This window comes from Pongo abelii, chromosome 10 (genome assembly GCF_028885655.2).
Source record: "Pongo abelii isolate AG06213 chromosome 10, NHGRI_mPonAbe1-v2.0_pri, whole genome shotgun sequence".
NCBI lineage: Eukaryota > Metazoa > Chordata > Mammalia > Primates > Hominidae > Pongo > Pongo abelii.
In genome coordinates this window covers 27,620,615-27,636,511 of record NC_071995.2, presented here as the reverse complement: position 1 = coordinate 27,636,511, position 15,897 = coordinate 27,620,615, and the positions used below count along the sequence as shown (strand labels likewise).

The following is a 15,897-nucleotide window of genomic DNA, read 5'->3' as shown; positions in this document are numbered from 1 at the left end:
GATTTAACAAGATAAATTGATTTTCAAGCAGGACAGACACACATGATGGCTGGTCAGTGTATTTTTCCCTGAGACGCCAGATTATAATGAGAAGGTTGGTTGCTGAATGAGCAGAGGTTGGGAGCAAAGGGAGTTAGTTGGTTTTGTGATTTGAATAGTTGACCAGACCGAGATAAACAGATGTAACCTCATTGCTGCGTCCAGCTGGAGACTAGAGTTTAGACAAGGGCTTGCTTGAATCCTGCATGTGAGTCCTGGCTTTCCCACTTACCAGCTCTGTGACCTTGGGAAACACTGACTAGTGTCTACCTTAGGGTTATTGTAAATGTTCATTCATTTATTCATTTATACTATGTATAAAGCACTTATTTTGTGCCAGGAATTATTTTAGGCCCATATCCCAGAATGGCAGTGAACAAAACAGATAAAAATCCCTACCTTCATGATGTTTACATTCTAACACACAAGCCATCAATACGATTGATAAATAATATAGTCTGCCTGATGGTGATGGGTGCTACAGAGAAAAATAAAGCAGAGGAGGGAAAATCCCGAGGACAGGAGGATTCACTGTTAAATAAAGTAAAATCTTAAATGTAAAGATGACGGCATCTGACCCACCATTTTTTTTTATTCTAGTATGTTGTTATTATTACGACTTTCATTTTATCTTCTATGAGGAACAGGCAGAGCCTAGCCAAATATCCACAGGAGAGTGCCAGACACATAAGCTAGTTCGGCCTCATTCCACCCCATTTGTTCCAAGCTCAGTGCAGTCTTCCTTATTGCCAGTGTTGCCTTTAGATTTGTAAATTCCATTAATTAATTAACAGTTGGGTCTTTCTTTGTTTTAGAAGACATTTTATACATAAAGGTGTCATTATATACTTTTCATTTCCTTTATCATGAGTTGGGATTTTAGACCTAACTTCAAGCATTTCAGAGGTATCTCCATACTTAGTGCAATTTGTAGGACTTTTTTTTTTTTTTTTTTTTAAGTTCTGGGAAACGTGCTGAATGTGCAGATTTGTTACATAGGTACATATGTGCCATGGTGGTTTGCTGCACCTATCAACCCATCATCTAGGTTTTAAGCCCCACCTTTTCTAAGATCGGATCACGAAAATGGTATCAGTGCATTGTGATCTGGAGAGAAAGTCTTAGAGCCTGGAAATCAAAAATCTGTATTCTAGTTTTGCTTTCTCATTATCTAGATCAGCAGTCCCCAGCCTTTTTGGCACCAGTGACCAGTTTCATGGAAGACAATTTTTCCAGGCACTGGGGTCGGGGGTGAGGGGGTGGAGGTGGGAATGGTTTGGGGATGATTCAAGTGCATTACATTTATTGTGCACACTTTATTTGTTATTACATTGTAGCATATAATGAAATAATTATACAACTCACTATAATGAACAATCAGTGGGAGCCATGTGCTTATTTTCCTGCAACCAGACAGTCCCATCTGGGGGTGATGGGAGACAGTGACAGATCAGCAGGCATTAGATTCTTAAAAGGAGCATATAACCTAGATCCCTCAAATGCACAGATCACAATAGGAGGTTCACACTTCTATGAGAATCTAATACCACCGTTGCTGTGACAGGAGGTGGAGCTCAAGCGGTAATGCAAGCGATGGGGTAAATACAGATGAAGCTTCACTCACTCACCCACCACTCACTTCCTGCTATGCAGCCCAGTTCCTAACAGGCCACGGACTGGTACTGGTCCATGGCCCAGGGTTTGGGGACCCTGATCTACATGACTCGTGATGCTGCCATAACTGTGTAGCTTAGTTTTCCTTCCTGTGTCTTGGGGAGCATTGGGGCTGCCTTTCATAGGGTTCATGAGAGAATAAAATAAGACTTGCCCAAGATCACCCATCAGTAGGTTCCCCATCTTTTATACCCCAGTTATGCATTCTTTCAGCTGCACTAGGAAGAGGTGATGAGGGAGTGTGAAGGTGCTAGATAGGAGAGAAAATACCTATGAATAGTTTGGGTAACTCGATAATGGTTGGGCTCTAATGTTATTATTGCAAGAGACCAAGAATGTTAGATTTGATAGGTTAGAAAATGGTGGTGTTTGAGCAGAAGAGCAGTTTATGAGGATGATGTTAAAGGAGTCCCAGCAGTACTGTATTAGAGAAAAGGGATCTGATTTGAGAGTCATAAGAAAAATATGATTATCAGTAATCAGTGACTAACTGAAAGTTGCAGTGAGGAAGAGATAGACAGTAAAAGTCTATCCGTATTCTTGCATGTATGCATCTACCTCCACATATTTGAGCACTTGCTGGGCTTGTGGGCTAGGCACTAAGAGAAAAATCTGAGTGGCCCTCAGATGCATGTGACCCAGGGAATGGTGGAAAGATGTTTTCTAAAATGTTCTGCTGGTGCTTAGGTCTCAGAAGGCCTATGGAAGTTTGAATTTTGGTATGAAACATCCTTGCAAGTTCTGGGTTTGACCTTAAGCTCAGGATGGAAATAAATTGCTAGTGCCCAGCTCTGAGGAAGTGCAGGTTGAACTAGGGCAGGTGACACACCGCCTTGTGGAACGTCAATCTGCAAGTGATTCCATCCTGCTTAACAGAGCTTTAGCACTTTGACCCCAGCTTGAAGCCTGGGAATACAGCACCCTCTAGCCCCTGAACCACAAGCTACTTGCAAGCTGGGCATATCAGAAAATTACTTTGATCCATTCATTATAAGTGTATTTATTGCAGTGGGATTCTATACAATAAGGTGGTGTTATTGTGAATTAGAGAACAACAGAAGACTTATGTATTCAAAGTGGGATTTGGTGGGTAGAAAATTTACACCATACATTGCATCAGCTACTATCATTCTACAAAATTTGTGCAATAAAATGATAGTCAGTATAAATAAGATTTTTCTAAATTGCTGCCAAAACTGATAGTGCACATGGAAATAATTTCAACCTCACGTTATACATTAGGCATGTTATTGAAATGTTGCTTATAAATTTATTTTGTGTTGAAAGTTTAAATCATGTTTTCAGTGTTCCTCTGGAAAATTGTTAGTTAAAGAAATCTGGTGATTATTCCTTTAGGAAAGAATCCTTTGGAAATTAATAGTAGATAATCTGTTTTTGATGGATTTTGTAAACTTCATTTTTATATATCGTGTTACCCTAAAGCCACCTGTATCTTAGGTTAAAATAATTAGGTTACCTTTATTCTTGAAGTGGTTGGTAATTGTGCACAGTCTAAACCAATACAAGCTGGATTGTATAATTGTATTGCCAAATCTTCCCCCATTTTTTTAGCAAATTAAAAAAGAATTATGATGCAATGGGGTGGGGTGGGGGTGAACAAAGATTACTCTGAGCAACAGGAATGAGAGGATATTGTGATAAATCTTATATGATATATAAACCATGACCAGGGATTAAATCATAGCTAGACCACTTAAATAATGCTGTGTAGATCTTGCTATGATTTTAATAGATAACATAATTCAAAACCCAACTTCCAGCACAATTAAATATGAAGCTATTGGTAACTTTTTTTTTTTTTTTTTTTTTAGAGTTTTGCTCTTGTTGCCCAGGCTGGAGTGCAATGGTGCCATCTCAGCTCACTGCAACCTCCGCCTCCTAGGTTCAAGTGATTCTCCTGCCTCAGCCTCCTGAGTAGCTGGGATTACAGGCGCTCGCTACCATGCCCAGCTAATTTTTTGTAGTTTTAGTAGAGATGGGGTTTCACTATGTTGGCCAGGCTGGTCTCAAACTCCTGACCTCAGGTGATCCACTGCCCTCGGCATCCCAAAGTTCTGGGATTACAGGCGTGAGCCATGGCGCCTGGCTGCTAACATTGTTGTAAGTTCTCAACAAGTACCCCAATTGCAAAAAAAAAAAAAAAAAAAAAAAAAAATTGGTAAACTTAGAGGTGATGATTACAATGTATTTTTAAAATACTTACAATGATCATGCAAAGATGTCATCAAACTACATTAACATCTTGGTAGTAGAAAGGAAAAAAGAATTTTTTTGGTGAAATTTACAGGAAGTAACAGAACATCTATTGAAGAGCTAGGGATAAATTTGAGTTCAACAAGACCTTGGAAATCTTGGCTACTAACGTTGGCAAGACCATCCATTTTCCATTTCTGGTGATAAATTTTAAATCCAAATAAATTCTGTTTGTTAGGGCACTAAAAAGCCTTGTCAGCTCTGAAGTTAAGTAGGCATGTATTCACTGGCAGCGTGTGGAAGCCACAAACTGGGCCAAGCTGTAGACACCTCCTGTAATCTAGTTTTCAAGCCCAAAGTATGGCAAAGCCAAAAACGGCTCTCAGGGCAAGGCTTCCTGGGCTCAATTCATGACCATGGGCTTTGGGACCAGGGGAAGCTAAAGATCATCATCACTTCTGCAAAACAGTGGACCTCGAAGACAGGAAGCAACAAGGCCAGAATAGGAGCGAGAAGAGATGAACTTCCCTCTTGAAGTGGTTCTCTGAGCCCCCCGGTAAGAGAAATAATGAAGGAGGAAGCGAGAGAGGATTCGTGGTGTGTTTAGTAAAACAAGGAAGGGCTACAGATACGCTGGAACAAAGCCTCAGAGCTTTCTTTCCAAGTAGCAGTCCAGATACACAAATGGGTCAGCTCTGTGTAGGCACCACCCCTTAGGAAGCCTGACCACAGACTGCCCTTGCAAAGAAACGGAGACAAAAATAGAGTCCTTCCATCCTGCAGTGGCCTCCTTCTTCTCTTTGTGTGTCAGTGATTTTCAGTCAGTAGATTGCGAAAGCCATGGCAACTTGAGGAATTTAAATTTTAAATTTTAAAAAGTGGGCACGTAGAGGCAAAAGTGGTATTTGGGATACAGAACAGATGAATGAGTTCCTCGTTCCCACAAGGTTACCAAGCAGTAGGGTGGGGCAGAGTGGATGGAAACCCCCAAATTGCAATTGACATGGGAAGGTTTGAAAACTCACATCCGGGTGACGCCATGTGCTTGTCCCTGAAAATGTGTTAACTCTGGGGATGTCATCATCCCATGAGGCCAATCACAGATCATTCCTCCCACTCTCCTTTTGCTTTGCCCCAAACCATATGTTCCCTCATGACACACCTACGCTTCCCCACCCTGACCCCCTGCGATCTCCTCCCACCAAAAGCATGTTCTAAATATTAGCTTTTTTTTTCCCCACAAGAGAAAAGCATTGCACTAGTTTCTCTACATCATTTTATGAAACCCTTACAGAAATCCTAAAAGATAGGCATTCTTATCCCTATTTTCAGCAGAAGAAACTTTAATACTAATCTGATCACATGCATAACGAGAGGTGAGGCTGGGATTCAGACTGAGATTGCCCTGCCTCCAAAACCCCTGACTTTTCAATCATAGCCTGCTTTCTTGGTTCCCTGTATATCTGAGCATCCTCTCATTTGGATGATGCCAAGACTGGTTTCATCCTAGTTAGCGTTAATATGGTACACAGACCTTTCCAGCACGGGACAGGTCACTTTACCTTGTACCTGAATATTTCTCACCTCCAGACCTTGGAAAAAATGAAGTAGCAGTGGCGGGGCACTTTCTTCCATTTTGACCTCTGTATTTCTTCACTTATTCAGCTAGCATTTAATGAAAACCTACTATGTGCCTGACACTGTTCTAGGCTCTAGAAACAAGGGAAGTAAAGCCCTGCCCTCCTAGAACTTGCATTCTACTGTTGGAGACAAATGACTATATGATGTAGGCAATGTCAGCTCATGATGGAAAGCAAAGCAAGTTGAAGGAGCAGAAAGGGATGAAGGTGTGCTGGGTAGGGTTGTCAATGGCAGCCTCTCTGAGGAGGAACATTGGAGCAGAGCCCTCTATGGAGTTAAGTGAGCGAACCATGGAGAGGTCTAGGAATCAGCAGGAGCCAACCCTTGGTGGGAACAGATTGGATATGGCAGAAAACCAGCAGGACAGCTCATGTGGCTGGAGTTAGTGAGGGTGGCAGGTGGCAGCCACAGATGGGGGAGGGGAGGGGGACAGAGACTGGATCACTTAAGGCCCCCTGGGCTAGGAAAGGAGTTAAGAATTTATGCCAGGAAAATATTAAAAACATATCAGTGCCTTTTTTTTTTTATTCTGAGACATGCCCAACATCATCAATTATTTGTAATACACAGAGTTCACTCCTGACAAGGAAATGGGTAGAACATATGAGAATAAATAGTTTAATCCACAAAACACAGCCGGGATGATGGATTTCAAATTGTTGCCCAACTCTTCAGGCAGAATGGGTAAGAAATAAAGAGAAAATGTATGTATGAAAAGCGTCCAACAGCACGCTTTTCATGCTCAAGGCTCAAGGGAAAACAAGAACGACTTTATTCTTTATCCATAGACCCTGGATAAATCTTTTCTGCCTTGCATGATCATATCCTAAATATGTATATAGCTGCAGGTTTCTGGGTGTATTCTAGCTTCTGTAGCTCTCTTTGTAATAGTTCAACCAAATGTCCACTATTTATAGGTCTCCAAGCAGCAACAGTTAGCAAATGTAAACCCAGCAACCTGAGCTAGCCGCCCTGCAGCTTCCTCACCTTTGCCACCAAGGTCACCCTTCCCCTCTGGCCATGGGCAGCAGCTGATGGCCACATGGACCACAACCAGAGGTGGTACGTAGGCTGGGTGCCTGGTCTGACACCAGCTATTTAGTTTCAGTCCCAACTGGGTGCACTGCAACTCAATTTTGGCACTGCCCACTCAGGCTTAGAGCAGACCTCACAAGTTAGAAAGCATGATCTCCAACAATACTGCCCTATGTCCGATGCCAGCCACACTTTGGGAGTCCCCAGGCTACAGCATTTATGACAGGCTGGATGTAAATCTGGGGGTTCCCACAACCCTCTTTGGTCAATAATTTGCTATAACAGCACACAGAAGTCAGAAAAACACTAATGATGACAGTTTTATTATTATATAAAGCATACAAATCAAGAGAATCTGCCAAATGAAGTGACACAAGGGGTGAGGTCTCAGAGGGAACATGGAGTTTCTATGGCCTCTCCACATGGAGCCAGGGCACATCACCCTCTCTACACATTAGTGTGTCCACCAACGAAATTCAACCAAGCCCCGGTGTCCAGAGGTTTTTTTAGGGCTTCGTTATGTAGGCCTGATTGATTGAATCATTGGCCATGTGAATGAACTCAATCTGCAGCATCCCTCCTTCCCTTTCCAGAGGTGGGGCTGACTTGAAACCCCAACCCTGCAATCATGTGTGCTTGGTCTCTCTGGTAACCAACTCCCTTCCCCCAACACCATAACCTCCCGACACTATGTAGGGGCCCACCAAGAGTCACCTCATTAGTATAAACCCAGGTGTGCTCTGGCAGCCCACGAAAAAAAAAGACACTCTGTCACTCGGGAAATACCAAGTAATATGATTGGCCAATCATAAAACATTGTGTTATTTCGTCAGACTGGTTTCATCATGTATTAGAAACAAGTTTTACATGTAGGAATTGCTTCAATATCTATTTCAGTATTTTAAAGTCTTTTTCTATCAGACTGATATCCCATAAAAACAAATAATCAGTGAAATGTTTCAAAAATAGAAAAAATGTATAAAATGAGCTGGGCACAGTGGCTCACACCTGTAATCCTAGCACTTTGGGAAGCCAAAGCAAGAGGATCACTTGAGGCCAGGAGTTGGAGACCAGCCTGGGCAACATAGCAAGACCCCACCCTACAATCAATCAATCAATGAGAAAAATGTATAAAATTCATATAACCTAAATAGCCTCAGTTTAAAACATGGGGAATTTATTCATGAAATTGCACAAAAATTAGAAATGCAGCACCTACTGCATGATTAACAGTTGTTTCCACACTCCATTTGTGTAAAAGTGATCTATGGCTCATGGCTGTAATTCCTGTTCACCAACACCTTGTGCCTTTTGTGTCTACACATCTTATAATTATGATCAGACAGAGCCATTATTTGAAAAGAGCCAGCATCCTCTGGAATTAGAGCATACCATATTTTTTCGGTCTCACTTGTCTCCTGGGAATTCCATGGCTGGGCTTCATCATTTTAAGTTTCTTATGCTCACCCTACTTGGCATTACTTCATTTCTTCTCACCATGTAACATCTGCTTGGCAGAGTAGGTGAAGACCTATGGCTACCAGGTAAATGTGGAGGTGAAGGTGTGTGCAGGACCACGTGGTCTGGGACCCATCTAGCCAGCTGTCGATTCATTGGTGATGATGGTGAAATGCCTTTCCAGCTGTGCACCACCCTGTACTGGGTCCAGTTCCCAGAGTCAGCAAAACACTTGTCACTGCTATATTCTGCAAAGCTATAATCTAACTTAGAGTTGAATGCCATTTTGACATCACACCCTGTTTGCTCCACCTCCCAGAATAACATATTGGTCTGTACTTAATTCAGATTTTTAAATTCACCATCCCTCATGCCACATGATGCCCTGTTTGAAAAATATAGTGAAGAACGTTTAGGTCTCTGATGCTAATGAGAAAGTTTGGTCTGAGTGCAAGGTCTCTTTAGTGCAACTTGGCACATCACCTTCATCCAACTTTGAATTTTTTGTTAGGCCTCTGTGTTGTGCTGACCCCCAAAAGCCATTCAAGATCTTTAACCTGAGTGTGCCCCAGCCCATTGGCAGTGGATTTTTGGAAAGCTCAGAGACTAGTAGAGAGACCAGGGATGAAAGACTGAGGGGAAAAAATAGGGATTTTCTAGAAAAAGGTATTTGGAATCAAAGAGGAATTTCAAGGGAGTATTAGTATCTGTCTATTTTATAAAGACTTAAAGAAGAGAATGGGTAATAATGAAATGGGAGTGGCCGGTATGGACCACTCTCACAAAAGAAATATGTTAAAACCCATTGTTATAGGCATTTTTTGAGTGACCAGAATGCTTATGACTTCCCAGTAGATAACATCTCAAAGTCATGCTCTCACAATTTTACACATGTAAATGGGACTTTCTAATCTAGAGAAGCTGCCCAAATACTGTCACAGAATTATTTCATTCTCTTACTTAGTTGGTCCAGATCCCATAAATGACAGTCTAGGTTTTAATGGAACCCAGAGGAACCATAGTTTTGACTGGAGCAGTCTTTCACCTAATGTCCTCGTCTTTACATAATTATTAGTAGCACTCCTTTTATGCTCCAATGTGTACCTATTTAGTCAATAAATTGTTTGATTACCAAATCAGCATGTACGACGAGTATGGTTAAGAATTTTCTTTATAGTTCATCCAATGAGTAGTGATGTTAGGAAATCATTGGTTAGACCTTAAGTTATCTACAGTGGTCGTTCTCAAACTTTAGCATGCATCACAACCACCTGGAGGTCTCATTAAAACACTAATTACTGGGCCTTCAACCCTGGAGTTTCTGATTCTGTAGATCTGGAGTAAGGCCTAAGAATTTGTATTTCTAACCATTTCCCAGGTGATCTAGGGAAGACAGACTTTGAGAACCGCCAACTTGCCAGGTGCGGTGGCTCGCACCTGTAATCCCAGCACTTTGGGAGGCCAAAGCAGGCAGAGTTCGAGGTCAGGAGTTCGAGACCAACATGGAGAAACCCTGTCTCTTCTAAAAATACAAAAATTAGCTGGGCGTGTTAGATGGCGTGTTCCTGTCATCCCAGCTACTTGGGAGGCTGAGGCAGGAGAATCACTTGAACCCGGGAGGCAGAGGTTGCAGTGAGCCGAGACCCCACCATTGCACTTCAGCCTGGGCAACAAGAGCAAAACTCCATCTCAAAAACAAATGAACAAAAAAGAGAACCACCAACTCTCTTCCTCTTGCTGGGTAGAATTTTGAAGACAATGGAAAAGACTTAAAGAGAGACTTCATAGTTTAAAGAACAACTAAATAAAATGGCAATGTCAGGGACTAGTGAAAGAACATTAGCTGGTGAGCTGGCTGGCTGCAAACACAGTACAATCAGATGACAGCGGGTAATGCTCTGTGACTACGACCATGTTGTGGACCCTTCCTTGAACTACTCTGTAATTTTAAGGTTTCATCATCACTTGTTAAATATTTTTTTTTCAAAAGAAGCAGTAGACTTTTAGCAGATTTACCCATTTATTTGTGTGAGACAAACCTAAAAATATACTATCAAAAAGTAACAGATGCATTTACCAAAACAGATTTTATTATTTATTTTTTTGAGAGGGAGTCTGGCTCTGTTGCCCAGGCTGGAGTGCAGTGGCGCAATCTCAGCTCACTGCAACCTCCACCTCCCGGATTCAAGAGATTCTCCTGCCTCAGTCTCCTGAGTAGCTGGGATTACAGACACCTGCCACCATGCCTGGCTAATTTTTGTATTTTTAGTAGAGATGGGGTTTCACCATGTTGGCCGGGCTGGTCTTGAACTCCTGACCTCAGGTGATCCACCCGCCTCGGCCTCCCAAAGTGCTAGGATTACATGCATGAGCCACTGCATCTGGCCCAAAACAGTTTTTAATTCTATTTTTGCATTTTTGTTGTTGCATTTGGTTATGGTGCTAAATGATTTCTGGGGATGGTTTTTCTTTAGGTTCTCAGGTATAGTATTTTCTTTATAGTCATTGTATATAGAGGTGTGTGTGTGTGTATAGTTTTCCTTGAGTTCTGCATATGAGTACTTACTCCTAATTCTCCCTCTTATAAGTCATCTACAGTGAAAATAAATATAATGATCATATTTGAGGAATTTCAGTGACATCCTGTCAAAGTATTAGGCAAGACTGACAGAAAAGCTATTTTGATTTACATTTTAGGAAGAAATTTATTGAGTTGTGGATTAACTGAAATAATTATGGAGCCAAATTATTATTGTTTATGACTAAAGCACAAAATGGTTGTATTATTTGAACCTCAGCATAACTGGAAAATCCCGAATCCTGTCTTCAGGTTGCTCTTAAAAGATGAGCAGAGGAGAGATACTCAGACTGTCATGGAAAATTTGGGCAGACCCGTGTGTAAGAGTCTACCTAAAAGACTCAGATCTAGTCTTTCTGTAGGCCACCTTGAGTCTGGTGCCATCACTGGCTATTCAGCATTTTCTGAGTAGTATTTGAAAGATAAACTGCCTTTTTGTTTTGTTTTGTTGTCGACTTTTTTGAATTTTAAAGAGCAAGATGATCTTGATGTAAGAGGCTTTTCATTATCATGATCGAGGACTTTGATCACCAAAATACACTTGTAAATACAAAATAACTGAAAGACTCAGAACGACAATGACTGAACCATGAGCCCAGTAAACTAAAAATTCCAATGGTAACATGTTCAAAGGTAAAGAGGCTTTTAAGGTCAGAAGCGTCTTTGTTGTATTAGGAGACCTTCATTGTCCTGGTTGTGCTATGTTCTTCTGATGTGTAACTTTGGGTCAGTCGTTTAATTTAACCTATCCTTTATGGTCTCCTCCATCTCTGCTAGTAAGGGACATTGTTCAGTGTTGTGCTAGTTGGTGTTTAACAACCAATTTGAGAAAGCCTCGATTATAGCATCTGCCTATGTCCATGGTGCAAATACTCCCACCAGGGTTGATTTCAAGCTGCCAACACAGTGTCACTGGATGCAGAGGTGGAAAGATGTGCACCATTGGTCCTCACAAATGGCGCAACCCAGTTCTCTTCTCTGAGACAACAGCTGTGGGATTTTGGCCTAATAATCCACTTTAGGGGCTGAATTATCCAGTCTGTCTGTTCACATTAATCATGCTAACCAACTATTTTGAGCTCTGTGAATGCGTTCTTATCCTCCAGGGGAAAACTGTTGTCTGTCAAGTGTGCATTTTCAAGCATTCAGTTTTTGACTTCAAAGCCCCCTTGGCAGACATTACTGTGGTACCACTTCCCTGTGTCCCACTCTTGCCACCCCTTCTGAAGCCACCATCAGTGCCCACATGGACTCCTGCGGTGGTTCTATATTGCAAACAACAGCAACTGACTCTGGTTATCTTAGGGAGAGAAGGAATTTGTGGAAAGGGTTACAACATTCAGAGGAAAGCAGAAACCAGACTCGGTATGAGCAGATTCCAAAAGAAAATCCAAGAGCTGGCCAGAGGTCCCACCTGGGGACAGCCTGGTTAGAGGAAGAGTGCCATTGCTGAGTGCTGGAAGCTGGCTACAGCACAGAGGGCGTCACCACAGCCAGAAGCCACCTCTCCAACTACTGTGAATGGAAAGAATTCTGTACTGTTTTGCTTCTTGGCATCCCTTGTTCCATATGAAAATCTCAGGCAAGAGCATCTGATGGGCCACCCTTTGGTCACATGACTGAGCTCTAGCTGCCACAGGGAGGGCAGACAGAGTATCAGCCTTTTCAGCTTCTGTCACAGAAGACTGGACCCAGCCTTCCATCAGGACCCCACAGTAATGATTTCCTCAGATACAGGAAGGAGCTTCAGATTCTGGGCAGCCACACATTGGATGAATGCCCCCTTGAGTATTCAATACCCTACTCCAAATGTTTTCCCCTAATCTCACCATGAAGAAATCTCTAGTTTTTTTTCTATCTCAGCGAGATTTGCAAATGTTTCTACTTCATATTATTTGCAGAATAAATGAACATTTATGTTCTTTTCAAAGGAGGACAGGAGATGATAACTTAGATTAAAATATGGAAATTAATAAATAATAAGATTAAGAAAGGCTTAAAGTCCCAAGGAGATTCAGTGGAATTCAGAATTGACGGGAAAAGAAAAACACAGGAAAAAGCAGGAAGGGACATGACTGGCCCTGAGGAAGTCCATTGGTAGGACCTTGGGTTGCTGGTGTCCCCAACAGTCTCTTCCTTTTTTGAGACAGGGTCTCACCGTGTCACCCAGGCTGGAGTATAGTGGCACAGTCACAGCTCAGTGCAGCATTGACCTCCCAGAGCTCAAGCAGTCCTCCTACCTCAGTCTCCTGAGTAGCTGGTACTACATGTGTGTACCGCCATTCCTGGCTAATTTTTCTCTTCTGATGCCAAAGCTTTACCTAATTATGTTTCCTTTATGGACAGAATGTTTCCCGCTTGACACTTCTGTAGGAAAAACAGCAATAGGGATCCGGGAGAATGCTGGGCAGGCCCCTTGCTCAGACCAGCTTCCCCATCATTGCATCATCAAATGCATCTCCAGATTCCCAGAGACCTTTGATAGACTGGGCCCCAGTCCCTGAGTCTGATGCCACTACAGCATCTAGGAATCAGCTGGCCGATGGCTCAAAGCAATTCTGGGAGCTGGACTCCACCTCCCCTCTCTGAGTGTTTCTCCCCCTCATGTTGGCTCAACATTGGGACCAGTGCCCGTCCCCAGAGCCTCCCAACAAGTCACTCATCAGAGGTGGTCACTCATCCTAGAGTCTTGCTTCTTCATGTTCCCGGTTACTGCCCTAGCAGTGCTGCTAAAGTAATTGATAAGAGTCCTGTAGCTTGCCAGCCGTCTAAGCTGCCATTGGATCTGAGCCTTCTTAGACCTCCCCAGTCCTGGGCCACTCTCTCTTCTCTCTGTGGCTCTATCCCTTGGTGCCCTGTTGGCTGGGAATGGGCAGGACCCCACCATGAGCAGATGTAGCTGATGCATTCTGTATAGACAGCTAAGGCTTATGGTTGGCTGGATTGAGGATGAGAAGTCTGGGACCAAAAGAGAAGACACAAGTAATTGCACTTCTTTGTGCAGCCTCTGCCCTCCTGCTCATGGGGGTCAGAAAGTTTCTAAGAGGGAGAATTGGGAAGGAGGAAGGAGGAGGAATGGGCCAGAGAAGTAAGGTGGGTTCTCGGGGGCTGTGGTCTCTATTCATAGTCCAGGCTGTTGTCTGGGGGGTGAGACCCACCACTTGCCACCACAGGAACAAAGCTAAGCTCAAGGGTCCTCATCACACTTGGTATCCACACCTGTTTTCCCAAGTCACTGCCCAGAGCCCTGCTTTCAGACTTGGTGCTATTTCAGGCCACCTGGGAGAGGTAGGTCTTGAAGATCACAGTTCTTTCAATGCCCCCAAACAATTAAGAGCCACCATCTGGCATGCAGCCCACCCCAGAGGATGATTTGCAGGTGAGGGCTAGTACATACAGTGCCTCTCGCCCCCAGGATGCCCACTGCAGAAGTTTTTACTGCCATCTGTCTTTACCCATACCAACTCCCCCACTGGTCTGGAAACAGTCTAAGGATGGAAATTCTGACCCATAAGTCTTTGAAACTCCAGAGCCCAGTGTTCTTCCTGACACCTCATAGCATTTTTTTAAATGTTGGTTGAACTATTTTGATCCTTTTTTTGGCGGAGGGGGTCCTCACTTACCTGCTTCCCTCTGCCTCCCTAAAGTCAGGAAGCCAGTAGGGATAGGGGCCTTCAGGCTCACACCTACAGAAGCTTAGAGCCTGCAGGACCATCCATAACATGGTAGTGGACAGTCCTGTCCTCCTGCAAGCCCTGTGCTGGGCATGGGTCACACCCTCTCTCACCATGGCTGTGCTGCCTATAAAGCCAGGGGTTATAGAATCAGCCCATCTCTCAGTACCTTCCAGCTGTAGCTTTTTTATTGTATACCTGGGTCCTGCTGAGATTAGGAGTCCCATGAAGTCATTTTCATCCCAGAACTCTCCTCCTTCATGGACACTTTCATGGAGACTCTTTTTCCCTCTGCCATTGGGAGCAATGACTAGATTAAATAGGCTTGTCCCTGGAAGCCTCCTAGGCCAGGAGCCCCTTCCCACCAGCACGCTGAAAGTGGTGCCATGAAAAAGGAGCCAGGCAGGAACACGGCAGTGACACCAGCCTTTGCTGGGTGCCATGCACATCTCTAAGGCGTGGGCTTCAGCCACTCTGCATATAGCCTCAGCTAACCAAGGATGCTTTCTGTTTGTCATATTGCTTTATAACTTATAATTCACATTTATATGTGAATATGTAATATAAATCTGATATTTGAGCATTTAGATTTGCGCAATATTTCAAGGTATGATGATAATACTCTGAAGGGATTTGTTGCTTTACAAAATCTTTCAATCCTGTTTTGCTTTGTGTAACTAACACATTTCAAATTTCTCAATCCACACAAATGTGGTACTCTACCACATTTACAGGAATCTAACAGTTCACAAGGAAGATCCGGAGAGATCCAGACGGAATAGACAGGGAGACACAGAAAGAAGGATCTGGTTAATACGAGCTTGAAAATGAATCTTCAAGTCCTGTCACATGTTTTTCTAATGGAGCAAAATTCACTCTTACTCTTCTTCCCTAACCCTAACCCTCTTTTTAGAATGAGTTGTCAAGGTTTTCATTTATTTGTCAGTCCAAGAATAGTTTTTGTTGTTGTTGTTTTAGAGACAGGGTCTCTGTGTGTTGCCCAGACTGGAGTGCAATGGCATGATCATAGCTCACTACAGTCTCTACCTTCTAGGCTCGAATGATCCTTCCACCTCAGCCTCCCAAGTAGCTTGGACTATAGGTGTGCACCACCACACACAGTTAATTTTTTAATTTTTAGTAGAGATGAGGTCTTGCTGTGTTGACCAAGATGGACTATAGGTGTACACCACCACACCCACTTAATTTTTAAATTTTTAGTAGTGATGAGGTCTTGCTGTGTTGATCAAGATGGACTATAGGTGCGCACCACCACACTCAGTTAATTTTTTAATTTTTAGTAGAGATGAGGACTTGCTATGTTGACCAAGATGGTCTCAAACTCCCGGGCTCAAGCAATTCTCCCACCTTGGCTCCCAAAGTTCTGGGATTATAGGCATGCACCATCACACCTAGCCTTAGTGTTTTAATTTCAAAGAACACAGCTGTACCCTTTCTCTGTCACCTGCAGTTCCTGACACTTGTCAAACAAGACTATGTTTTCCAGCCCATTCTTCCTCCCTCATGAATGCAAGGCCCATTCTTCCTCCCTCATGAATGCAAGGCCCGCATCTGAGCCTCTGT

General features: G+C 43.0%; 1 protein-coding gene across 5 annotated transcripts in view; it reads left to right on the top strand.

Annotated features, from left to right (window-relative positions):
* ITPR2 (inositol 1,4,5-trisphosphate receptor type 2) overlaps positions 1-15,897 on the top strand; it is a 519,932-nt gene that overhangs the window by 490,833 nt on the left and 13,202 nt on the right. The gene's annotated exons all lie outside the window — the stretch shown is intronic.